The sequence below is a fragment of the Passer domesticus genome, chromosome 3 (genome assembly GCF_036417665.1).
Source record: "Passer domesticus isolate bPasDom1 chromosome 3, bPasDom1.hap1, whole genome shotgun sequence".
In the NCBI taxonomy this organism is placed as follows: domain Eukaryota; kingdom Metazoa; phylum Chordata; class Aves; order Passeriformes; family Passeridae; genus Passer; species Passer domesticus.
The window spans coordinates 17,672,240-17,698,113 of record NC_087476.1 but is presented as its reverse complement, the minus strand read 5'-3'; positions in this window follow the sequence as shown (position 1 = coordinate 17,698,113).

Below are 25,874 nucleotides of genomic sequence, written 5' to 3'. Positions count from 1 at the left end.
TGAGGTTTTTGAAAATAATGACAGAAGAGACAGCGTCATGTTCCCTATTATTCCCAAATCATCAAGCTTTTTACTTAAAAGTAATATTTTCACAATACCTTGAGTTGGTGTGTTACCATGCCAAAGCAGAGGAGCAGAGTGGCTGGTAGCATTTCTTGTTCCAGCTCCCTCTTTGGCTCAGCATAGCTGTGAAGATGAAATCTCACTTTTCCAGGGAGCTGTAGCCCATTGCAGCACACTGGGAATGCCTGCCAGTCGCTACCCTTGGCTAGAGGCATGTGTTACAAATGTTCTTGTATGTGACTTACAGTGGGATGTACAGAGGAGCGTACAGGAGGGGTACAGGGGTTCACTGAACACGCTTTCTCTGTTGGATTCTACTTTAGTTGGTATTGCCTTTTTTTTCAATGTTTTCATTAATAAGGAAGGGAGAAGAACCAGGAGGTCCTGATCAAACATCTGGAGTCTTGTTTTATGCTCCCACCCAATAAACACAGTATATGCTTTAGACAACACAACCAATTATTTACATTAAGAATCAAACAAAAGACACCAGAGAGACAGAGGGCAAAATTTTAATATGAACAAATACTATAAATTATTTTCTTGTATTTAGGTCATCACTGTAGCATTATTGAAAATTCATAGTGGTCAGGATGTCTTTCCTGTGGTCTGTGATACTTGTTTTATGCAGATATGGAAACTAGCTGATGCAAACAATGACATTTTCCCCTTGACTACTTCTGTTTGCAAGAGTCAAAACTATAAATATATATCAACTCAGTGGCTTGCACCAAAAATGCTGGAGGATTCATAGGCTCCGGATGGGCTCCCAGCTGTCCAGCTGTGTGATCTTGGGAAAGGCACTTTGCATCTGTTTTCTTCCCCCATTTCCTTTGCTTATCTAAGCACTGGTCTCGCTGTATGTAATGGGTGCCTCCCTTTTGGTCTCCAGTTGTTGAAACAGAACAAACTTCAGCTTCCTCTCCCCAGTCCCTTGCTTTAATTTTATCTTTGTTTTTATCTCTAGGAATATGTTCCTCCTGGATCCCCAAGGGTGTTTCTGACTGGAACACCCATGTGAAGCTTGTCAGCAGAATGGTAGGTCTCTTAATGACATGTAAACCTGGTGCAAACTTTGGCACCCCAGAATCCAGCTCCACCTGGACGGCCCGAGTGATATGCAACAACATTGTGCCAGCTGCAGCTGTGTACCCTGTGGTGTGAGCAAAGGCTCAGGCATAAAGGACTCCTTGTAAATCTGCTGCAGATCTCTCACATCCATCATTTCACTGCTTGCAAGTCCAGGGGGATGCACTCTAACCTCAATACTCTGAAGCCACTGAGTTTCATCCTCTTATCCCTATCTACTCATGCCAGAGAACTTGAGTAAGATGAAAGCACTTCAGAGGAACAGGACAGACTAAAGTTTCCATTAATACCTTGTATCCTTGCAATAACAAGGAATCCATTAGAGAGCCTGTAGCAAATGCCCGTCAGTCCTTTCTCTTCAGCGTTTCCCACAGGCTACACATTTTCTTTCAGAAGCTGGATTAATGTGTCCCTGGTTTACAACTGCATTTAAACTAATGGTGAATTCGCCATCTTCATGTGAAGAAAAGCCAGGTTCTGATCTTTAGTTAACTTTCTCTGTTATGAAATATCTTCTTATTTTAAGATTTAATTTGTTTAACTTCACCTTCCAATCACTGGACAGTTTCTGACTTACATAAGGAACAGCTTCCAGACACTGGCTGAAAGTTGAGGTTAGATAAATATACATTTGTCAGAAAGGCTGAAATGGCCTTGCTTAATTATTTTCAGCTTCCAAACCTAACTGTGTACATACTTTGACCAAGTTACTTTTCATCCTTCTCTTCATCTAGCCAAATGGGTCTGGTTTATTTACTTGTTTATTTTCCAATCTCTAATTTATTTGTCTATCTGTTGCAGAATTCACTATAATATTTCCAGTGGACACCATATTTGAATACTGATGAGATGCAGTAGCTGCAACCCTAAGTGTAATGACCTATTTACACAAAATAATGTTGCATTATTGTACCAATTTTTACCTGGACAACTTTAAGATCAATGACTAGCCTTAAAATGTTTGAAACATATTCCCTATGCCTTATCACCTGCTTCCTTCTTCCCTCAACAAGAGACAGGACTGCTTTTGGAGAAAGTCTTCAGTTCTTGAGCCTGGAAATTCTTCTACTAAGGGTTTACCTTTTTTAAAATTATTTTCAGTTAAAGAAAAAGTTTAAGGATTTATGTATATATTTATACGTAATTTATTTTTGTGAGATTGGTTTTATGAAGAATCCTAGTACTGAAGTGGTTGTGTGCCACCTAGTTTGGCTTTTTCAAGGCAGTCGGATTCATGTGCCCAAATGTAACTCTGATAAACTGCTAAAAATGGTTCCTTTATATGGCACACTTTATAAACAACTCCAGGTCCTCTTTCTTCTTTTGTTGATGGTAGAAGATTAAGTCAATTATAGCAGATTCCTAGAAGTGGCATTAGCTACACAGTGAGGTTTTTTTTCTAAAGATTTGGTGCTTTTTTGTTTTCTATTTGAAAATAGAAATGCTGTAAATTAAGACTTTTACCCGCTAAAGTATAATATTGGTATCCTCAATTCATTAGAGGTGAAAGTAAATGCAGAAATTAAAAGAAAAGAAATACAGTCCCAAATGTATTATAAATTCTATAAACTGAGCATGAAAGATTAGTTTGGCAAAGCTCAGTGAATATTTTCAGTGAACACTGCATTTACTGCCTCTCTACACCTATTCTAATTAGTTAGTGCATGCAACAACTCTGCTAAAACAGTATAAGAGAAACAATACCACTCAACTCTATAAGTGGCAAAAATTCCAGGTGGCCTCTGTTACTTTAATTCCACACTTTTTTCTGAATCTCACATCATGGAATATCTGATTATATGATCGAGACCTTGAAAGATTTAAAAATACTTAGATGTGCTGGCCTAAAAGTAGAACCAGACACTAGTTCAGAGCTCTACCTACAGAACTGGGCTACTTTTCTTATCTCCTGAGTTTATTTATTTATTTACTGTTTATTAGGAAAATATTTTTTTCATGAAGTAAAGCCTCTGCTGAGCACAGACTATACTGAATGCAAACTAGGCTGAAGACTCACTTTACGGTTAGTTTTTTTCTGCAAATTCTCTCTGTATTCTTTGTCTATTGTAATTTCTCTTTTTAAACAAGCATCAGTCTTTTGGGTTGAATTCACCGCATCTGTCTTTAGTCACCTAAAAATTAGTCCCCTAGTCTGAGTTTGAGGTTTAATTTTTTTTTTACATATTATTGTTAAATGTTTAAAATTAATTTTCAGTGAGGTGAGTAAATACCCACATTTAAAAGCCACCAGCATAATCTTTTCAAAATGAGGAGTAACTTCAAGGAGGTCTTTTGTCTTCTCTTGGTCCCCATTACTGAGATGACTCTCTAAGAGTCAAGACAGATCCTTGCACACACTAAAAATTCCATTGACTTGAGAACTGGAAACATCAAAATCTATTCAAAAATAACAAAAGAAAAAATCAGTAGCAGGGAAGCAAGCTTGTAATGCAAACACTTAACAGTTCTGCACAGCACAAAATATGAAGTTTCTGATGCCACATGAAGAACCAATTCTCCAGCATGTGCTCTCAAGACTGTTTAGGGTAGTATTTGCTGTGTAAATTAAAGATGGATCAGTGAGTGAATTTATGTATGTTGCTATTTAAGAGATAGGACACTGCAAATGTGTTGCTATGTACAAAGTTGATTCATCAAGTAGTTAAATCATTTTCTTCCCCTTATTTAGTGCCTCTTACACACAAGAGAGCTCTTGCTCCTTCACCTTATCCCCATACAGAACTTATTATGCACACATAGGCCCCTCATTCGCTCCATATGCTCCATAGTGCTTTCCAAGAGAATTATAATAATGTGGTTCCAACTATCATGCCAGTGTAATTAACCCCTGGTCTCTTTACTGTATTTTGATACACTTGAAATATTACCTACATTTTAAAATCTCTGCACATTAAACAGGCCTTTCCGACAATCATTTTTCCTTTCAATTTCTCTAGTTCATTTCAAAATAATCACCAACTTATCAATATGCTCAATTTGCAGAGCTAATGGAATCTCCAATGACTCTTGAGAATCATCCCTTTCATTATTTTTCATCAAATAAATAAATCAAGGCGAGACATCAGAATGTCCTAGCACCTGCCCAGTGTGCCCATGCTGGGCAAGAGGGAGGGAATAAGCTTCTCCTAACACAGCTCTGCAGTTCAAGAGGCTCCTCACTGGGTTTCTGGACACCTCTGCTCATAAATCTCCTGAAACTGAATTTCCTGCTGCTGCTTGCAGTCTGCTTTTTTCTCCTCTAATGCACTTCCAGAGTGCCATGATACCTGTCCCCTCCATGGGTCCATCGGGGGGTCATCCCCACCTCTCACTGCAAGGACTTTAGCAGTGCAAAAGGTCAGTGTTTATTTTTCTTATTTTGCTCAGCTTTTGCTTCCATTGTCACCTCATTCAGTCCTGAGCTCTGGTAAATCAGGCATCTGCTGGAAGGGTACTCAATGGTGCGTGCTGTTGGCACCTCTGCAAGTGGCAGCTTGGTGCCTACCACCAAGCAGTGGTAAGAAAAACGATGGCTCTTTTAATTGCACTAAATAAAGCTCTGCTAAGTGCAGATTTGCTGTGTTAGGATCTTATTTTCTCTTACTGTTTTTTCAGAAAAGCTTCTATGCTAATAAAATTGTGTAGTGTAACACAAGGATTTCCACACAACGATTAGCAAAAATATAATAATAAATTAATTTTAAAAAAGAAATAAACGTATTTCACTAGAGAACATAACACAGTGAAAAATAAGGAAAATCCAGTTTAATAATGCCACTTATTAATTAAAGTAATAAATATTTCTTTAAGTGAACTAAAATTATGTCAGATTTCTTTGTTCCAGTTGAAACAGCATTTAAAAGCACCAGTGAGAAAGAGAATTTTAATAAACTGACGTACAAGTCAAACTTCCTGCCCTCAATTTCTCCATTTAATTTAAAACATTATACAATGGGTGTATGTGACAAACAGTGAGAAGGACAAGGGAAAGAGGAAATACATGCAACTTATTGAATGAGTTATGACTTGATCTCCCAAAGCCATTAAATAATTCTCACTGGAATAAATGGCATTGATTATTGACTTAGAATAACTCTGAGTAATTACAAATATAGATAAAATAGCAAGCATTTTGTTGTTGCTTTTCTAATACTGGCTTTTGGATATTATCTCATTACATTTAGGTGCCATCCAGGAAAATAAAAGTTTCCTTGTCCTTAGAGCTCTGGAAGAAGAATGAGGTTGCCCTTTTGGTCTGATGACACTCTTAAAGAAGGAGATAAAAAGTTTCCCTGCATCATTAATTATTTTGTTTTGAAAGGTTGGTTTGTTGGCTTTTTATAACAACATATTTTATAAAAACACTTTTGAATTTTGAATATTTTCTAGGAGAAGTTCTTTGGGGTTTTTGGGGTTTTTGATTTTTTTTTAAATTTTATTTAAGACAAAGCTGCAAAACAAAATGCTTCACTTTTGAAAGCTTTCATTTCTATAAGTTGTCTGCTTTTCTCCTTTTGTGGGGTGCCATTAATCTTCCACCCTTTATTTTTGAAACCAAATGGAAAAGATGAAAAAGGAAAGAAAAAATGAATTACAAAAGATCCTTTAGAAAGAGAAAATTTGGAAGCCAAATATGTAAACGGAAGTGACTTTACAGTAAGTAGGTGGAAGATCTTTCTTTGTATCCCCTGTACCAGTTGTTGGTGCTTAGGAAGATGAAGAGCTCTATGGCAGGTGTTTCCCTACTGTTGGTAGACCATGGTAGAGCAAAAATCCATGGACCAGAGGACCTTGTGCCTCAGAAGGTGGATGTGCCTCAAAGGAAGTTTCAGCCCATGGAAAACCCACACAGAAGCAGGTTTTTCCTGAAGGACTGCAGCCCACTAGAAACCTGCACAGGAAAGGTGGGAATGTGAAGGAGCTGCAGAGAGGAACAGCTCTTTCTGTCCAGGCTGTAATCTCCTCCACCGGCCCTGTGCCTTTGGGAAAGTGAGAGAGGTCTGGACTTGAACCTAACCAAATGAAGAGGAAAGGTGTTGGTTAATGCTTTCCCTTGTTTCTCACTACTCAAATCTATATTAACTGGCAATAAATTGTTTTTCCCTTAATTGAGTCTGTTTTACCCGTGATAGCAATTGTTAAGTGATCCCTTTTTCTTTTTCTTGGCTGAGGGGTTTTCTCACCTTGTTTTCTCCTCTTGTCCTGTTGCAGAAGGGGAGTGACTGGGTGGCTGGATGGGTGTGTGGTCCTTTGACAAGGTTAACTCATACTCCATTCTTTAAGAGGTTTTCTAAACGAGTTTATATGCCAGAACATCATATGTGGCAGGCATGTGCCTGGTGCATCAGCCTTGACACACATCTTTATGCCTCCTTTGGTATCCAGTCTTTTCAATTGCTCTAAGACTTCCCAATCTTGTTTGTTTGGTATTTAGAGATAAATGCACAAAAGGGCATAGATATCTCAGGGCACAGTGCTGCCCTGAGAATCTCAGCCCCAAGTAAAATGCTGGTTTTCCCACAATGAATGGAAAGACTTAGCTATAGGCAAACAGGAGTCACCACAATGATGTGATGAATGGGGACACACCTAACCTACATAACACATCATGCCAAGAGGGATATGCTTTAAAATATCAAACACAGTGGGACTGACCCACCCAGACTTTAACTAAACAAATGCTAATAGCATCTGCACTGAGGAGGCCATTATACTCTTTCTATACCCAAAGGAGGGCAATAGGCATCTGTAAATGACAATTCATGCCACCTATTTCAATCTTGTTTTATTTTCTCAATTAACTAGCAAGAAAATCCAGATGATTAGATTTGATGCCTAGCATTTAGATGTAAAAATAATTTCAGATTAATCCCAGCCCCACAGGCGTTAATATGTTTAAATATGTAACAGACTTCTAGGAAAGACAGAGAATCTTGGATGATATGTCAAAAATCAGAAATATTGGCATGGGGTGGGGGCCTCTAAGTGTGAAGTACTCAGAAACTACTGACACAGATGATCAAAGAAAGTGAGGGAATTGTACCTTGGATTCCTCCCGAAGTGCTGATGGTCAGGGCACAGTGTCCATCAAATGTGAGGATGGCTGTCTTTCCACCTGGGCCAAGGCAAGAGACTTTTCTTTCAAAGTGGTCTCTTGTCTCAAAAACATCTCAGTTTCACTACCCATGACATAGTTTATTAAAGTCAATGTCTGCTGGGAGCCCAAATGCCACAAAATGCATCTACATCCCCATGCGGAGCACTCCCTTTATATGTCTCCTTGTTCTTCTGGTCAATCTTTAGGTGCAGTCAAAAATGTTGGCTTTTAATTTATAATCTTCATGAAGTTTGAATCCTGGCTTTTTGTCCTTTTAGCACTACAACAGAAAGTAAGGGATCATTGCCAACATATTGCAATGCAACTGGATCCAGCGTTTAGCAAATGAGCTAATGGCCTCAAGTATAAGCTTGTTTTTGGATCATGTCAGTGGTTCCTCTGAACAAGAAATCGTACTAACTTCCTGCTATTTTGTAGTGTAAACAGGCCCTTAGAATCTTCAGGCCAAGTCCTCGGCTGGCAACATCAGCAAAGCACGGCTGAGCTCTTCTTTCAATGCAGATGAGATCCTCTACTAATGTCTCTCAAATTTAATTTTTTTTTCTCTCTTGAAATTTCTGTCATGACTCCAATAGCAACACGTTCACTGAAACTTACAGTTCTCCAGCATCTGATACCAGCTGTCAGGCTGTGTTTCATCAGACTGAACTCTTTGTCCAAGTGCTACCAGCTGGCGTTGCTTCAACCATCTGGGATCGCAGTACTCTAACCTACGGACTAACGCAGCTCCAGCAGAGTCACGGCTCCCTATCCTTTCCTACAACAGAATTTACCAGCAAAATGAAGCAAAGCAAAAGCCACTGCCCCTAATAAAATCTCAAATCCTCCTAGTGCTCACAGTCTCCAAATGTCCACCTCCATCAGAGGGAACTCAGTGCTTTGCAGCTTTCGGATGTTGGCTGCTAACTGCTGGCATAATTTTGATTCCCAGACTCTGTTGTTGGAAAACACACTATAATGTACTCTGAGGACAGTGAAACAAGACTTCCTCTATTTCCTGCCTCTCCATTCATGGTTACTTGTGTAATTCAGTGTTATTTGTCACTTTCCAACCTGCACACTTATACTCTGAAAAAATTTACAAACTTTCTACTCCTTCTTCCCACTTTCATATCCATTAATTGTATATCCCACCCTTTCTCAAGTTTCTTTTTATGTAACCACTGATATTACTTCAGGAGGCTCCAAAAGTGGAAACTTGAAAATCTGTGTTTAAAATTACCATGGGGAAAAAAAGTCTCCTTCCATTCAATATGTTTTGGACATCTGGATATATGAAGAACCTCCCCCAACCCACCAAATTTTGATTCTTCATTTGATGTCATTAGTTAAATTTCTGCCAGTAATCTTATTATTGTTATTGAATGCCAGTAATATTATTGGCACTGTTGAAGAGCCTGGGAATTGCCATACTGGATCAAAGCAGTGATCCATCTCTCCTAGTACCCTATCTCCAAGAGTGGTCAGTACCAGCTGCTTCAGACAAAGAAACGCTACATCTGGCAGTTTGGAGATAATCTGCCTGCAAGCTAAGTTTCCCTTGTTTAGCATTACAGGCTGGCTTATGCCCCGAAGCCTGGAGATTTATATCCCTCCCAAAACACTTGTTTATGAAGTCAGGTACTGTCCTTGCCTTGTAAACTTACAGATTGGGATAAAAACTGAAAAAGCAGGAAAATACAAATGCTTAGGTCAATGAGGCTACAGCTCAGTAATCATTATCCCCCATGCTACAAACTTCCCCAAGGTTACACCAAGTGGACTGGTGGCAAGGACTGGAATAAAACTTTGGACCTGCTCACCTTGAGCTGGTGTTAGAGGATGATGTTACATCTTAAAGCATTTAAGACGTGTTAAATGTTAATTTTGTAGGACTGACTACCCCTTTTTTTCCCCATTTTTTTCCTCTCAAGTATTCTGCAGAGGTCCATATATTTGACTGTTTTAATCCAAAAATACTAAACTTCCAAAAAAATGGTAGATGGTAATTTTGGTGACAATAAATCCAACCTGTATTACTTCTCAAAATCTGTGTTAATTTTGGGCTAGGACAGTATGTGAGGCCAGACCTCCCAGGAGAAATTGCTTTAGATATGTAAGGGAAAATTCAGATTTCTACAGAATTATCATAAAGCTATAGATATTAGACATATACATCTTGGACCACACAAGAAAATATTTTTGAGGGTTTTTTTTTCCTTAAATACTCTAAGAAGTATTTTTAAATTATAAATTTTTGACAGAAAAAATATCTGTTAAAATAGAGTTAGCAAAATTACCTTTCTCCTGTTAGCACAATGAAATGTATTTGAGCTTCAGCAGATTAATTTGAAAACTAGTGATCTTATTGTCAAAACAATTTTCAGTGTCACTGGCATTTGATCATGGGAAGAACAGGGCCTTATTCTTATTCACCATACACTGGAAGCAAATCCTTATTCAAATCCTCCCCCAACACTAGATTCCATTTATTATTCAGAATCAAATGCTACTTCATCTATGCTTCTGTTACATGCATTTAATGGTTTATGCATTGCTTTTCAGTAAATAACACATATTAAATCACCATTCATTTCCAATATATAAAAGACCTCATAATTGCTATGTATATAAATAGAGGATGCATTTATTGCATTAGTTGCCTTTCTCAGCCTTTTCTGCACCAGCATGTCCTGTAAATTGAGGGAATGTTCAATTAAAAATATTTTCTAGCTTTCCTTAGGTGGAAGATGTAGAAATCAATTCAATAGCTAGCTGGCTGATTCAGCAAGAAATCAGCCAGCCTCCAGGAGTCCCTTTATAAATGTTTTCCTCTCTAATAAGGTAACAAACCAGAGAAACATGCCACATGGACTGGGAGATAGGGAGAGCTTATGCAGATCAGCTGTTCTGTTCCTGCAGGCTGCAACCCCTGATTTGATGCAATTTTTATCCTGCACCCACTGCTGCCCAGTTAACTTGTCATTATCATATACTATGTACTCAGTACTACTCATATATTGCAGCAGGGTCTTTAAATTTTCTATGTTCCACAATGGAAAGTGCATTCAGCTTCATACAATTCGTTTCAGTTTACAGTTTCATTTGCATGAGGCTTAATTATCTACATTTGAGTCACCACTTTGAAATATAAGCACTGTAAAATTTTAAGAACTTATATAAAAAATCCAAACAAATGTAGTTGTGGATATGAGAATACAAAAAAATTAACTCCAGAAGTAATTCTGCCAGTTGAAGAGTACAGTGCATTTTCTTGGTTTTCCTCTTTTCATCCTCCATGTACCTTGTATCCTGAAAAGGATTCCAACAAACAATAAAAATTACGTAATATTAAAATATTCAGGCTAAAAGAGAATAAATATGGGACCATATCATTGAATAATGACAATTTAGAGTTTTAGTTAACACAGTCTTGTTCTCACAAATATGATTTACTAGTTAAAAGGAATTATTTATTCTTTTTTGAAACATTTGTATCCTTATTCAGTAAACTGAGCGCCTAGCATCCACCTTGTTAGTCTGCTTAGCCTGCTTTTCATTATAGTCTTTTCTTATTTTATTTAATATAAAAATCCCACAACAGTTAAAGATAGAAGATAAAATTTAGTCAATTTTTGTGTGTTCCTTTTGATTTAGTGAAGCAGCAGTGTCTGTATTACATCTGGCACTTCCATTAAAATTTAACAGAGCCTCAAATGAAAGAGAACCATTTTCTGGCTTTTGATTCATTTCTCATTTGCCTAAAAAGTTACAAGCCTTTGTAGAAGCTGTAAATCTGGCTAGAAGTGGGACTAGATTTTTTTTCCCTTAAAAAAAAAAGCTGTGTCTCCTTTCACCTAAGTGTGTGCTTCAGCCATTGTGTTTCCTGAATTTGGAGCCATTTGGTACAGTGCTAATTTATTTTACTGACTGAGCGCATGAATCCCCACTTCAGAGGAGCACGGATGGTGCTTTGGCTCAGAAGGGAGCTTGCATAGCAAGTGGAAAAGGGGTATCACTCTGAATGATTAATTGTAGACCTCAGAAGGGTCTCAGAATATGATCATTCTTTATAGAAAATTGGATTAAAATTTGACACTTCTACAATTTTTTTTCTTTGTAGTGAAATTTTCATTTTTCATCTGTTGGCCAAATAATTCCATGTGCAGTCATCCCTAAATTAATCTTGAATTAATTTTTAAATCCACTGTCCTCTAATATATAATTCAACATAAGAAAACCCAGAGCAGTCAATCTTTCATTAGACATGGGGTGAGAAAGGGTCAGCAGACACTCCTGCAGTACTAAAAATAAAGGCACCACATCTGGTATGGAATGATGTCTGGAATTGCAATGCATATGCATCCACTTACTCGTTCTGCTGAAAACACAAACTACAGAGTGGCTGCATGTTGAAACATGAACCAGTGTAATAGGAGCTTAAACCCAGGAACAGACTGTTTGTATATGTAGTCAGTTTATTAGCAAATGTGCAGGCCTGTAGAGTACAAGGACCATCGTTTCAAGCCGATCTGTCACACATTTAACAAGCTGTTTGTAATACAGTCCATTTCAGATATGAGAGAAAAATCTTTCCCATAGGTACAAGAAATATACGATACTTTTAGCATATGGTGAGCTCCGGTTTTGCAGGTATCCTGTATTAGAAACTGCTGTAACATGTTGGCTTAACTTTTTGTTTGTTCCCAAAAATCCTCCTTTCCTTTGTTGAACACTTTACCACAAAGCACATTACAGCGGATGTTAAAAATGAGATTCTGTGCAACTTGTGTTCTAATGTCAGGCGCAGCCATGCTCACTGAGAATAAATCTAACCCTGGTGCAAACAGTTCACACTAAACCTACTTTATATACCACAGCAGGGCTGAATGGGCAGGAATCAATAGCAGAGGGGCCTCCACTCCTCCAGCACAGCTGTGCCTCTGTGCCTTTCCATGAGGGAGGAGCAAGATGCTGGGCTACCTCTCTAAAATGATACACACTGTCAGTAACCAGCAGGGAGGTGCTGGGGAATAAACACCCTGCAGTGCCTGCACCATGCCTCAGCTTCTAGCTGGATTTGCAAATGCTGAGTGGGATTCAGGGATTTCACTTAGGGAGAGCGCCAGTGCTGCTTGACTCATCTCCCTGCCGGCAGGTCCAGCCAGGCTCTGCCACAGCCCGGAGGCCTCGCTGCTCGCCCCACAGCAGTGCCTGACCTGCCCCCAAGACACACAGCACAGAGTCCCAGTGGAGAGGAAGAGGAGAGAAGGTTGCTTCCTCCATGTTGCCCCGCCTTGTTGGTGGCCAGCAGGGCCAGCCCCAGCCCTGCCCTGTGGCTGGGCCTGTGCCGGCGGTGCAGAAGCAGTGGACTCTGTCCTGCAGCGGTGTGGGCACCCCTGCCCGCCTCCCTCCCGGGTGGGGGACTCCATATGCTGCTCCACGAAAGGAGAGGGAGGGAAGGATCCTTCCCCCAGCAGTCTCCATCTGACTCCTGCCTTGCTTCCTTTGGGAGGAGGCAAGAGCTGGGCTCTACTCTGTCCTACTCCAGCATTTTCCCAGCTGTTGTCAGGCTGGTTTCAATATATAAACTTTATTTAAGCCTTTCTGTCTGCCATGGACAAATGCTGAGCAAGAAGGGCTGTAGTTTGCAGACTGTACCCAAGCTGGGTTTTAATTTGAAACAGATTCAGTAATTGTGCTGTGTTTCACCTCCAAGTCAGGAATTAAATCTCACGCATGTCAGGTGTTAGTGGTTATGAGCCGACTTTCCAACCCCCAGAGGGAGCATGGGGACCACAGCTGCTGCACAACACCCGGGGGCTTTGCCCCCCCAGGAGCAAAGAGAAACTCCTCATCCCAACTGGCAGGGCTCAAAGCTGTTTCCAGCACCAGCTGTACCCTGTTCTCTGCCTCTCTCCCTAGCAAAATCACTGAAAGGATTTCATCTTGAACCACATATTCCACAGTAACTACTGGCCCTTGTCAGCAGTCTTAGAGAAGTAGCCAAAGGCTGCTCAGCATGACTGTGTTAGTGGGAATATTTCCCTACATTTGAATGGGTATTGTCTCAGACCAGGAATGAACAAGCCTATTCTGCTTCAAGTCCGTCCATCTGAGGACAGCGTGTCAGCTCTGGAAAGCTACTGCTCCTGACACTGTGGAGCTGCTTCTCTTGTCCAGAGTCTTCTGTTTGTTGGCAGACATCCTCCTCCAGGTCCAGCCGTGCAAGGGAATGAGATTCCATTTCCCCAGTATGCCCCGGTTACTCTTTAAACCTGCCAAAGTTATTTCCCCCATAGTTTTGCTGGCAATTGGTTTTAGAGCAGTTGGTGTTAACTTTCTTTAATCTGTTTCAGACAAAATTAAGCTGTGGGTTTAGCTCCCAGCTTCCACGGATGATCTGAGTAAGACCACAAACTCTAGACACTTGTGTGTCTAGATTCAGAAGAGGATGTCTGCTCCCACTGCAAACTCCAGAAGATGAAAGTTTTGCACCTTTGCTACATTAATTCCAACTAAGTGAAAATAGGCAGGTACCCATTGAAAACTGACAAGTGGTGAAAATATTTAGAGAAATGTGTTTGCATGCAGTATCAGCTCAGATCATGTGAACTGACCCACTAATCTGTTGCCATCCACATGTCGCAGAAACTTAAAGGTTTCATGCAGCTTTGATTACAAAAATGTGCATTTTCTCTCATCATGGTGATTGAATGCAGAGGGAACCGGTTTGTCTTTAGGTTTGTTTATTTTTCTTTTTCAGGCATAATGGAGTTTTGAACAGTAAAATTGCTTTCTGCCCTTTCATAGCTCTTTGACTATTTGAGTAAAAAAAAGGCACACCAGAGAGTGCAGCACTGCTAAAGGGAGAGGTATAAACAGAGTAAAAAGCAACTTTAATGAGCATGTTTTAATATTAAAGGCAAAATGTGTTTTCACTTAAACTACCTGAAAATACACAATGAATCCATTCAAGTTAATGGCATTATTTACCATATGTTAAAGGTGAAGAACCTACCCTTGAAATGCCTTTTTAACTTAGCCCTTTAAAAATCAGTAAGCATTGTCCCGTGCCTCTCTAAATTTTTCAATACATCCTTCATTGCTTGAAGATGGCTGATTATGAAAATTATACTTTCCCTTAAAACTGAAATCACACAGTGAGTGAGATACACTTGATGCATCCTCTGAGCAATTTTTGGTGTTGATTAATTTTTCCCCATAATTTTTAATACTTGCTTTGGGTATACAACTTCAATAAAATGAATTGAAGCAAGCATGAAAGGAGAGCAACTGAGGCAGAGATTATAAACAAAGCTGTTTCTTTAGGAGGGTTGCCAAGGCATGGGGAGGAGTCTGTATTCTTCAATTTGTTTATTTATATTAGTAAACACAATTTGACACTTAAGAATTTTTCTGTGCAAGTTGACAGCTAAGACAATATGGGACTATCATTCATGGCCAAGCAAAACCAGCCATAGGTTTATGAGACCCAAATACAGAGAAGGGGAAAAGTACTAGTGCTAGCAATTGAAAAGAGCAGCTCATGAGAGGTCTTGATCTTGTGCTGAGAGCTCAGTAAACTTTGAGGGCCCATGAGAGAGGATAGGCAGAAGGTTGGAGCCATAACAAAAACTAAAGTTTTTCATGGTGTTGTCAAAAGGTCTTTCCTTTTTTATATACACAGAAGTAAACAGAGGAGGGTTTTTTGCTTTTTTGTTGGGTTGCTTTTTTTTTTTTTTCTAATTGCAGAGCTGTTTGGTGAGGATGATGAGGAGAAACACTCTGACAGGGCAATTCATCTTATCTGCCTGTATGTTTAACTTGCCCATGCTATCCTTCATTTCAGCTCTAAGTGTCAAGCAACCATTATGTAGAAGTAATAAAAAGGTCCTAGAAGGCATAACACTGCCTTTTGATAGTCTTGTTTTTAATTTCTGAGGTTTTTTTGTTCTTAAAATTCTTAAAATTACACTACCTTCCATAAATACCTGCAAGTTTTGGCTCTTCAAACAACTGTGATTTCCATGGCATTTACTATTTTTGGCAGGGTTGGAATTTGTTATGTGACTTTCTCCCAAACTGCCACAACAAAACTGAATTCCTCTAAATCATAGTCAAGTCAATCAGGAGTCTGAGAGTGAGGGAAAATAAAGCAGCAGCCAAACAACACGTTAGTTCTTGCTTTTGCTAGTCTGACCAGAAAGCTAGAACAGACAGCAGGGGATGGGATAAAGACTCTAGGTCTGGTTGAAACAATGATCATCTTGTTTTGCTTTGCCATGGCCCTGTAACTGCACAGCAAATAAACAACAATATGAGTACAGCCAATTCATATGCTGTCTAGGTTTGATTTATGAAAGCAATAACCGAGTGAACAAGGGGATTCAAACCTTTTGGTTGCTTTTTAATTTTAGTTCATTTCTGTTCTATTTTAAGCTTAATTTGAAATAGTTTTGAGGGGTACAAGCAGCAGGGGGGCCCTCTTACATCCTCATAAAAAGTGCAATACATAGCTTTTAGATTTTGCCTTGTGTGAGGCCGCATTTTTGCTTCTCCCTATTACTTGATTAAGACATTCTCCACAACATTATGTTAATACTATAATTTGGATCTTTACCTTTTAGATATTCAGCTGAGGGACTGACTTTTCAGACTAAGAACCCATGGCTCCAATTAGAGCTTATAGGAGCTATCTGTTCTCAGTGCTTCTGTAAATCAGCCTTATGACAGATCTGTGAAGCTAATTGCAGCTCTAAAATTCAAAACTACTTTACCATTTTTCAAAGGAGCTTTGGTAAACCCTCAATCCCTCAAGGAACTGCTTATGCTATTTTACTGTTAATGAAAAGACCAAAAAAGAAAGTAAAAATTTTAATATTGTCCAGTCACTCTAATATCTGTGAACATAGCTGACGTGCATTGAAAGGGTACAGACTAGATTTGTCATTGCCCTCAATCTTGTGTGTTCATTTAAATTACTGAAGAATTTTAAATTGAAAGATAAAGCAGAGCATTCCTCATCCACCCTGTGCTGGTGTAAGCACACACGCAAAATACAAAGCAGCAGAAAACCTGACTCCATATGTGCATGTGCAGTGCTCCAAATCATATGGAATGATGCTGATCTCAGCAAGAATCAGGCTGCCCAAGAACTGAGAGTGGCTGAGGAGGGAGGCATGGCTGCCCCCCTCAGAAAAGATCTGTTGTCTGTAGTCGATAGAAGCTTTATTAAGTCCCTAAGTAGCCACACATTCCAGTTTTAAATCAGATTGAGATATTGGAGATCAGTGTCTGCTTCCTGCAGAGATGCCTGCAGTCAGCTGAGCAGCCTTATCTTCAGCTGTGGGTGCAGTCACCAGTGGGGCTCAGTTCCCTCCCAGTGCAGCAGCTGTACCTGCCTGGGGGCTGGATGACCCTGGCACTGGGGGACTGCTCCTCAATATAAGGGGAGCCTCAGCTCCTGCTGATTCAAGAGCTCTGACTTTCATAGAAGCAAAGAACAGCCAGCCAGCCTTGTTTTTCAGCTCTGAGAAGCCACATGTAAGGCAGGCTTGCCTGCTTCCAAGCACTAAAGAAACTGGCAGCAATTGAGGTGGGCTGGTAGTGTGCCCACCTTGTCAAAACAAGGTGCCTCCAAAACCACATCTCTTCACAATAGTGTATCCTGTCATATTAGCTACAGAAGGCCACCTGCAGACAAGCCCATTGCAAATTACTGGATAATTTCTTAAGTAAATATTTTAATAGTTCTTTAAGCATAAAATTATTTTCCTCAAATCATAATGTGGGATGGGCAAAAATATATGTGGGTTTTAGTTATAAAGGGAAACATACCAGAAGGACTGTACAACAGTAAGTGAACCTAAAATCAATAGGGTTAAATAAAGGTAGAATGTGCCAAATCATTGCACCAATCCCCTTCCCATGGAGGCAATTGATACAAACGTCATTCTGTATGAAAGGATGTAAATCAGTATTTTGTGGAGAGCACTTTGAGGACCCCTAGCTCTTATGTGAAATTGAATATAAAGTTCAAACTCTGTATATATCTATTTTAAGAACAAATAAAAAATTAAAATACATACACATCCATCAGTTTTTACTGATTACATAATATGTCAATGTTGTAATTTCAAACATTCAAATGTATTAATTGGGTTTCCAAAACTTCTAAGACTGCTTTAAATATGTTTTTTCTCTTTCAGGTTTTAGCACTTTGTAATATTTGATCGCCAAGACCATGGTTGTGCTGTTTTTTCTTTTTGACTTTGGTCACAAAACATCTGGTTTTTTGTTAATGTGCAGGGTAAGACTCTTATGTAGATCTCAAGTGGAAGACCTACTTCCAAATATCACAAGACTTAAAATAAAGTAATGAAATTTGGCAATATTATTTTATGATCAAGATATAGACATGCAAGTGTACTTAGGGTGTACTCATTTATGACTGTGAACAGTATAATACAATCAATTTTGTGCATGATCACTGTAGCCAGATTTTCATGAGACCCTACCAGAGGACCCATCAAGCCAGGCTGCAGAGATGATTTCCTGGAAAGTCTCATTTAGGGCAGTCTTAGCACAGGCTTCTTCTTAATCTGTTACAGGGGTTCAGTTCCTTGCTCAGCACAGACCATTAATTTGCAGTCTAGCCCAGCATTGCCATTAAAGCCACTGTCTATTAACAGTTATTACTTGTATCACCTCACCACAGTAACAAGTATTTTCTGTTCTCAGTTGAATGAAATATCATGAGTCCCAAAATACCTTAGTGAGAGCAATTGAATGGAAATTGTTGTCACAATCAGTGAATTCAAGTTTCATGAGTATAGGGCTTAGGCTAAGGCAGATCAAAAAAAGATCTAAGGAATCATGGCACTCCAGTGATAAATCCAACACCACTGGCAGCATCTGCAGCACTGAGTGAAAGCCTTGGTTTCTTGGCAAGGCCTCAGAAGAGTCAGACACTTCAAAACAAGATCAGCCAACACTAGAACAGGGAAGTGGTCACAGCCCCAAGTTTGACAGAGTTAAAAAAGCCTTTGGACTTCTCAGGCACATGGTGTGCTTTCTGGGGTTGTTCTGTGCAGGGCTGGGAGCTGGACCTGATGATCCTGATGGGTCCCTTCCAAGTCATGATTCTTTGAAGCTATCTCCATTCATCATAGACCCACCCTGTTTGGACAGGTAGTACACACCACCACGGTGAGCTCAGGTTGTGCTCAGCATCTGGTTGCTCATTACAGGCTGACAAAAGATAGTACTGCATTGGTTCTTGTGGGTGACATACACATCTTGGGAGGTGCCCTGAGCTATCCTGCTGACAGCACTGACATTGGTGATACAAGAATGCAGCTACACTGTCCCTGACACCTTTATTGCCAGTGCCATAGCACATGGGCCTTGCAACCACAGTGGCCTCATGGAGAGTGCAGCCACATCCTCATCAATGCCCCAGTGCCTGCTAGGAGTGTGTGTGGGAACGTCAGGATCCCTTGCCACTGTCTGTAAGATCAGTTCAATGCTATATGAGAAATGGAATCAAGAGCAGGTGCTGTGTGCCTTGCTGCTAAGGAGAGGAGGAGCACCAGCCTGTCCAATCCTTTTGGCTGAGCACTCACAAGGAGCACTCCAGGACCAACGCTGTCTAAGCAAGGCAGCCACCATTAACCATCAAGGCCATGTTGATTTCCAATTTTCTACCACATTCTCTTTTTGCACTCTTTAAACTACTATTATGCATCTTTCCCCTATCCATCAGAAATATTGTCATATTGGAGAAAATAAAAATCTACATTACCAGAAAACAGGAGGCTGACTTCTCCCACTACACATTCTGCCTTCCACATTATAGTTCTCATATCTAAATATAATAATCATTTGACTATTTGGATGCTAATCATTACAGAGGTTTCTTGTACTTCAGCAGACAAATGTAGGGTAGTACTAATCTGGCAGTGCTCATTATCTGCAATATTGTATTAATAACATCTAAGACAGGTCTGAAAGCTGAATACCCTTTTTTAATTTGCAGTTACAGCTACCACAGAACTAAAAGTGTCAAGTTACAAATTCCAGGGCTTTATTTTTTCAAAGTGGGAATCTGTGTTTGGAATAACCAAATCACATTGAAAGATCATATTTTAAACTTTAGAGGTAATTTTCAATGCTATTTACAGGGAGCCTATGGTTCAAAGTTAAATACAACTTTGAAAACCTGTATTTTTAGTCAAGGCCTGTGTCTCACACCTCAGGTGCTCAGGTGTACCTTAGGATGCTCAGTTTCAGGTATTTAATAAAGCCATTGCTCTGAATGTTGCCTGATATCTGTAGAAAGAGATGGAAGTCCCATAAGCCTTCTGGAAAAAAAAATTAATAAAACAATTATATTTATTTGACTTTGCTTAAAGTTTGGCAGATTAGAAACCTTCAAAGAAATGTAACAAGCTGCATTAACTACATAAAAATGATACTCACTAATTTAAAAGGACTACTTTAATTGATGTTTAAGTTTAGGTTCCAGTTAGGGGTCTTCATCTTTGCAGTATAAATAAAGGCTATATCTCCTTGTAATATTTTATATTGTATAAGATTATTCATGTCATGGTTGGGCCTGGGCTATAACCATTTCTGCAGGGGCTACATGATGGAAGAACTAGCTGCTCCTTTGTTTGGTGACAGATGAAGAAATGGAGAACTGTTTTCCAAAGAATAAATGCTGTCAAGAAGAAGCTGTGTTATCCAAGTCCACTGAAACGACAAAGAGTGGCACTGATTTGAGTCCACCTGTGTATCTGTGTAGCAGAATGAACAGAGGATGCCAAGGAAGACCAGAGAGCACCTAGGAGATGCCTGGGATATGATGCTGAAGAGCAGCTATGCTGGTATTTGGGGCAAGCATCCAGTTAGACAAGGTTTAGAAATTTGATTACAGAAAATGCATTCTGCTGTTTGATTCTTGTGATGTCCAAGGGCAAAGAGTCATTCTCTATATATAAGTACACTATATATAAGTACAAGGAAGGTTTGTTAAAAAAAAAAAAAAGTCTTAGTTTGCTATAGACAAATCATTTTTTTTCTCCTTTTCTCTGACAAAATGTGTGTATTGTGACTCCACACAAGCTCACAACTGGATGAATTCCTTCCCAGCATTCCTTTTCCTTTCGTCCTTCCCTTACAATTCAGAATATTCTGTGGTTCTGTGATTATCTTTGCTGCAAATCCTCTGAATATCTCTTTTATAGTTATGTATATAACTTATAACAATAATGTAGAAAGAATACCAGAAAGATAACAATTTTTTCTTCACATTCACAATGATCTCTTATTATATTGCCAGTCTGATTGCCAGGATTGTAGTGCTAGTTCCTTGGAACTTATAGAGAAGCTGATCAGATAAGGTAAAGGAAGATACATTAACATGAACCTGGTACATGGATATAATAGCAATAACAATACAGTTATAATGTGTTTTTCATTCAAATATCAATTGGAGAAAAAGAGAGAACATAGTTAGTTGACTTTTTCTATGAAGGCCAAATTTCTATGTCATACATTCAGGAGGTGCTTGCTAAATGAACAAATAATGCAGGATTGCACCATATTCTGTGCTGGTTCTGCTCCAGCCCTGGATCTTTGTCAGGGTCATGAACCTTTTGTGCAGTGTAAATAATTGATTTTTCACTATGGCTGTTGAATGAAAAAAAAAAAAAAATCAGATCAAACCAATTGTTGTTTTCTTAACTCCCCCTTCCCCTAAAATTTCATTTAAAAGAAATGTTCCAGACCATCTAAAGCAGAAGGGATCAGGTTCACTTCACAAAAGAAAAATAAATAGTCTAAAATTATAAAACTAAACAGAAATTAGAGAGCAAAAAGCAGAGGCTGCTTCCTTGTGTTAATTTCGGGGTACAAAAGATTTATGTTAAACCTCTCCACTGGCTCCTAAAGGAAAAAAAAAATCCATATGCCACTGTTGAGACTGTCCTCTATTCTCTGGGCTAGCATGGGCTGGGCAGGAGCAGGACATTGTCACTCTTTCCCTGGTGCTGCTTCACTCAGTGCAAGCTCATGTGTGCATGGACTGGCATGCAGGCAGCCCAGGTGGAAGTGACAGACTTCCCTTCCCTTCCCTTCCCTTCCCTTCCCTTCCCTTCCCTTCCCTTCCCTTCCCTTCCCTTCCCTTCCCTTCCCTTCCCTTCCCTTCCCTTCCCTTCCCTTCCCTTCCCTTCCCTTCCCTTCCCTTCCCTTCCCTTCCCTTCCCTTCCCTTCCCTTCCCTTCCCTTCCCTTCCCTTCCCTTCCCTTCCCTTCCCTTCCCTTCCCTTCTGCTGTGGTAATTGTTATTTGTATCAAACATCCTTTTCAGTGCTTTATAAGAAGCAGAAAATTTCTAGGGGGAGGCATTATTGCTGTAGCATGTGGAGGTTTAGAAGATGCTCCAAGCCACAGCCAGGGAAGGAGATGACCCCAGCTCTCACCTCCTCCTTCACTTCTCTCATGGAAGTGGCTGAGCTTTGGCCAGCTGGAGCCATGCTGGGAGCTTGACTCAGACTCATAGGAGAAAATCAATTTTTTGGCTGAATTTGCTGTTTTTTAAAAATATTACACAGCTCTATTAGCATGCCAAAACCACACTTGTTCACCACACAGACTAGTTCTTGCTTCAGGCTCCCCTGTGAGAGGTCTGGCTGCTGTGGACTGAAAGCCATGAGCCTCAGTGGGAGCCTCAGTGGGAGAGCACTGTAACAGCAAAACTTTGAAAGAGTCCAGCAGACAATTCTTATTGTAGCTATTGAGCCCACAACTGTTCAGCTTAGCAACATTGATTTTTTTGGGGGAAAATAAGACAATTTTTCCCTTTTCAGGTTTGAAATGCATGTAATAACTTTTATTAATATATATTAGTATATATTTTATATACTCTGAAAATTATTTTATTATATTAATTTCTGGTATAACTAATAAAACCACAAATAACCACATATTTACCCAAGTGATTAATTTGTCTCACTAGGAATGGACACTGGCTCACTTGTAAGCTTCATGTAAGGATTGTATTTAACAATATATACCTTCAAATTTGCTTTGCCAATATTGAGAAAAACTTAAATAGATGGATATGCCACTGAAACTTGACTAAATAGCATTGAATTTCATGAACTTGGATCCATTTACATGCAGCCTGGATCTGATTCCTTAATAACTATAATGCATGGATGTTCAGAACATGTGGATGCAATCTGCTATATTATAAAAAGCATTTATGTACAAAAAGGAGAAACAACCTGATCACAGTTCCAGGGAAAGTCATCACAAGAAAAAAAAGCACTCAAGAATTAGTGACTCCTGATGCTGTACTCAGATAACTGAACCATGTCTTGGTTCAATTTCTCAGCAGGATACCAGAGATTTTCTAAATTACTCTGTAGCTAAATGGGAAAAAAAAAAAAAGTTCCTTTTTTAATACTATTTTTTTCTGATAAATATATTGTGCTGTTATTATTTGATATAAAATTAAAATAAAATTGAGAAGCAAAGTAGAGTTAAAATGTATTTTCTTAGTATGAACACAAATTATTATACACACTTTTTGTAAACAGAGTAAGATATACCCAGGCCTCTGTATTTGTTATGCATTAGCCTGGAGCCCTTAACTCTGCAGCCATTATGCTGACAAAGCTGCCCTCTTCTATAACAGAAGTTTTACCTTTCCTCGTGTGTTCTTAGTGTGTTCACATCTGCCTCCAGTGTGAATGAGTCAATGTGCTTTGGGATTCAGGTCATAGGTAGTAAATTAGATTGAAATAAGAAGCTACCCAGAGAAAGAATTCAATATAAGTGCATATATTCACAATATGAAACAGCAGCTTTTCTTTTCAGTGCTGGGCTTATCTTCTATCTGAGGCTAGTTACATTAAGGCATGAACATTCACTCACATGAGATGTCTGATGCCATAAATCTCAAATTCTCTCCTTGCTTCCACTCTTGCCTCCATTGTGCTGGCTATGCTAATGAAAAGCAGGTTTTCGGTTTCCTATGTACGTGCATGTGTGCAAAAGAAGGAGGGGTTTTGTCATATAGGCACTTGTTCTGCTCAGCACAGAGATAGAAGCCCACTGAAGTAGAAAAAATATAATATATGCAATAAATCTGGGGGAAAGCATGTACATGCTTTTTCTGGCCTCAACTATTTTTGTAAAAACATAGACACCAATATATCATTGAAAATAAAGCAGTGCATTGTATTGTATTACACAGTGTTTACAGAGAAAAGCAAGGTTTTTAACCACGTGGCAAGTATTTCAGACAAAAAAAGAGATTTGAAAAAGCAAGGACAAGCATTAGAAAGAGAGGGGGAGGGGAAGCTGGGGACTTCTCATTTGCACATGTAGTAATGCAAATTTGATCCATCTCTTTCTTATCTAGTGGTAACAGACTTGGCTCGTGGAGCACAATAGCACCTACAGTTCTATGGCCAAAAACAATGAAGTTTAAAAAGAATTGATTTGATTATAGAAACACTTCTATAAAGCCACGTGTTCATTAGCAGATGCCTGCCACCTACCTCGGAACCAAAGATGTGAAAAGCCTGAAAGCAGGATGTAGCCCCTGATTTAGGGGCACAGACACACTTAGGGGCAGTAAGACTCCTTGTTCTTAAATCTTTTGCTAATGCAGAGAAATGTGTGGACTGACAGCAGAAATTGATTTCCTGCTTTTCCACCTATTATCATATAAGGTCCATAGTCTCCTTTAAAGCAAAGCGTATTCCTTTGGCTTGTGCCAGTTTGCCCCTGAAATAGCTGGGACCTAAATATTGTTGACAGAGCAGGAAATGGACCTGATAGGTTAGTTTTCGCTAGTGTCTCTAAAAATCAAGCATAATATTTACAAACCAGATCAATGCCTCTGAATTATCTGAAGTGATTTTGTTTCCGCATTAGGAGAGTTTGTCTTGTGTAAGGGTTTTAAGAATTAGACTATTGCAAGCCAGGGCTGCTGAATTAGAAGCAATTGAACAAAGTCCCTCTGATACAGATTCATCTGTCAAAACTTTTATACTTCACGAAAAACAGTGGAACTTTTATAAAACTGAAAGAAAAAAAAGTGCCTTTCCTGTCTCATAAGCAAGTTTGCTGAGGAAAGAGAGGGCTGGAAGTGAGTAAAAAATCAGAGTTGGGGGTAGTGATGACAGAGGAATATACACAGCTGTAGTTATTTGCAAAAAAAAAAAAAAAAAAAAGAAAAACACTGCTTTTGCAGGGATAGATCTTCAGCTGGGTAGCAGTACTGGGCAAGAAAAAAAAGGTTTCATGGAGTCTACAAACCACTTGCAAGTAATTTGCTATCCCTCTACGCTTCCATATGAGCTGAAATCAGATACAAACTAATTACAGCAAAGGCAAAGACGGGCGCAGCCGCCGCAGCAGTGAGAGCTGCCAGGTGCAGCCGCCGGCGCTGCCAGATGGGCACAGTGTGACTTCCCACCTCAGATCGGGGCTGGGAGCCGGGGTACAGAGCACAGCGTGTGCCACATGGTATTCAGAGGGGTGTGTATGTGCTGCAGTGTACCTGTCATTTCTGTGTGGCTCTCTACCACGCGGCCCAGTCGCTCCGTGGTGAGGGAATTCGGCAGCGGATCAGATGCCATGAAACTCTCACATGCTTCCACATAATTATCTTCCCATGAGCCCTTTTTTATACCCATTCAAGGAAACCGCTCACCAGAAAACACAACCTGCAGCTCTGGCTGTGGCCAGCCTGCTCCACCAGGAAAGTTGTGACCGTGACTTTGCCTGCAGCCTCTCCCTGCTCCTCTCTGAGTGCTCGCTGTGGAAGGTTTGCCAATACATTTTACCCTCTTGCAGAACTGGGAATTCTTGCACTCACTCTGTACTCAATCACGATGAAAGACACTTTTGGCCTTACAACTACAGAAAACATGAAACAGGTGTCAGCTCCCAGCTCTGTAAATGACATCAAAACTCCCCTTAATATCAGCAGAATTTCTCATTAGGGATAAGATCAGAGGCAAAAGGGCCCACTATGCAGTTAACAATTGAGCAACAGGAGATAATTTTCATTCTGTAATTCTAGTTTTGCCTTGTAAAACTTGAACAAATCTCATAGCTTTTAATTTTGTATCTACATCTTTTTTTTCCTTTGACATTCAGGACTAAAATGTACATACTGTTAACTCATTCATTTAAAAGAAGCTACCCCCGTTCCCTCATTCAAACACTCTTCAGCAATTCAAATCTCCCATACACTTAAGGTTGCCTGGGATATTTCGGTACCATGCTCTGAATTTGTAGAATTGGACTGAAACCTTAGTGTAATGGAAAAGACTGCTGAAAACTTTACTAAACAGATGATCACATTCCTGAGTTTGTTTTACTTAGTTAGCATTTTTGCCTGCTGTGAGGTGTTTTCCTTGGATGGTTACCTACAAATACAGCACTGACCTCAGTGTGCATGAAGCAGGCCAGCACAGGCAAACAGAGCCAATTGGACATGCTCTATAAATCATCACCCACATCCTTCCAGCAGCAAAAATAAAAAGGAAAGAAGGAGGGAATAAAACAACTGGTGAGTGTTCCACGTGAGGAAATGGAGGC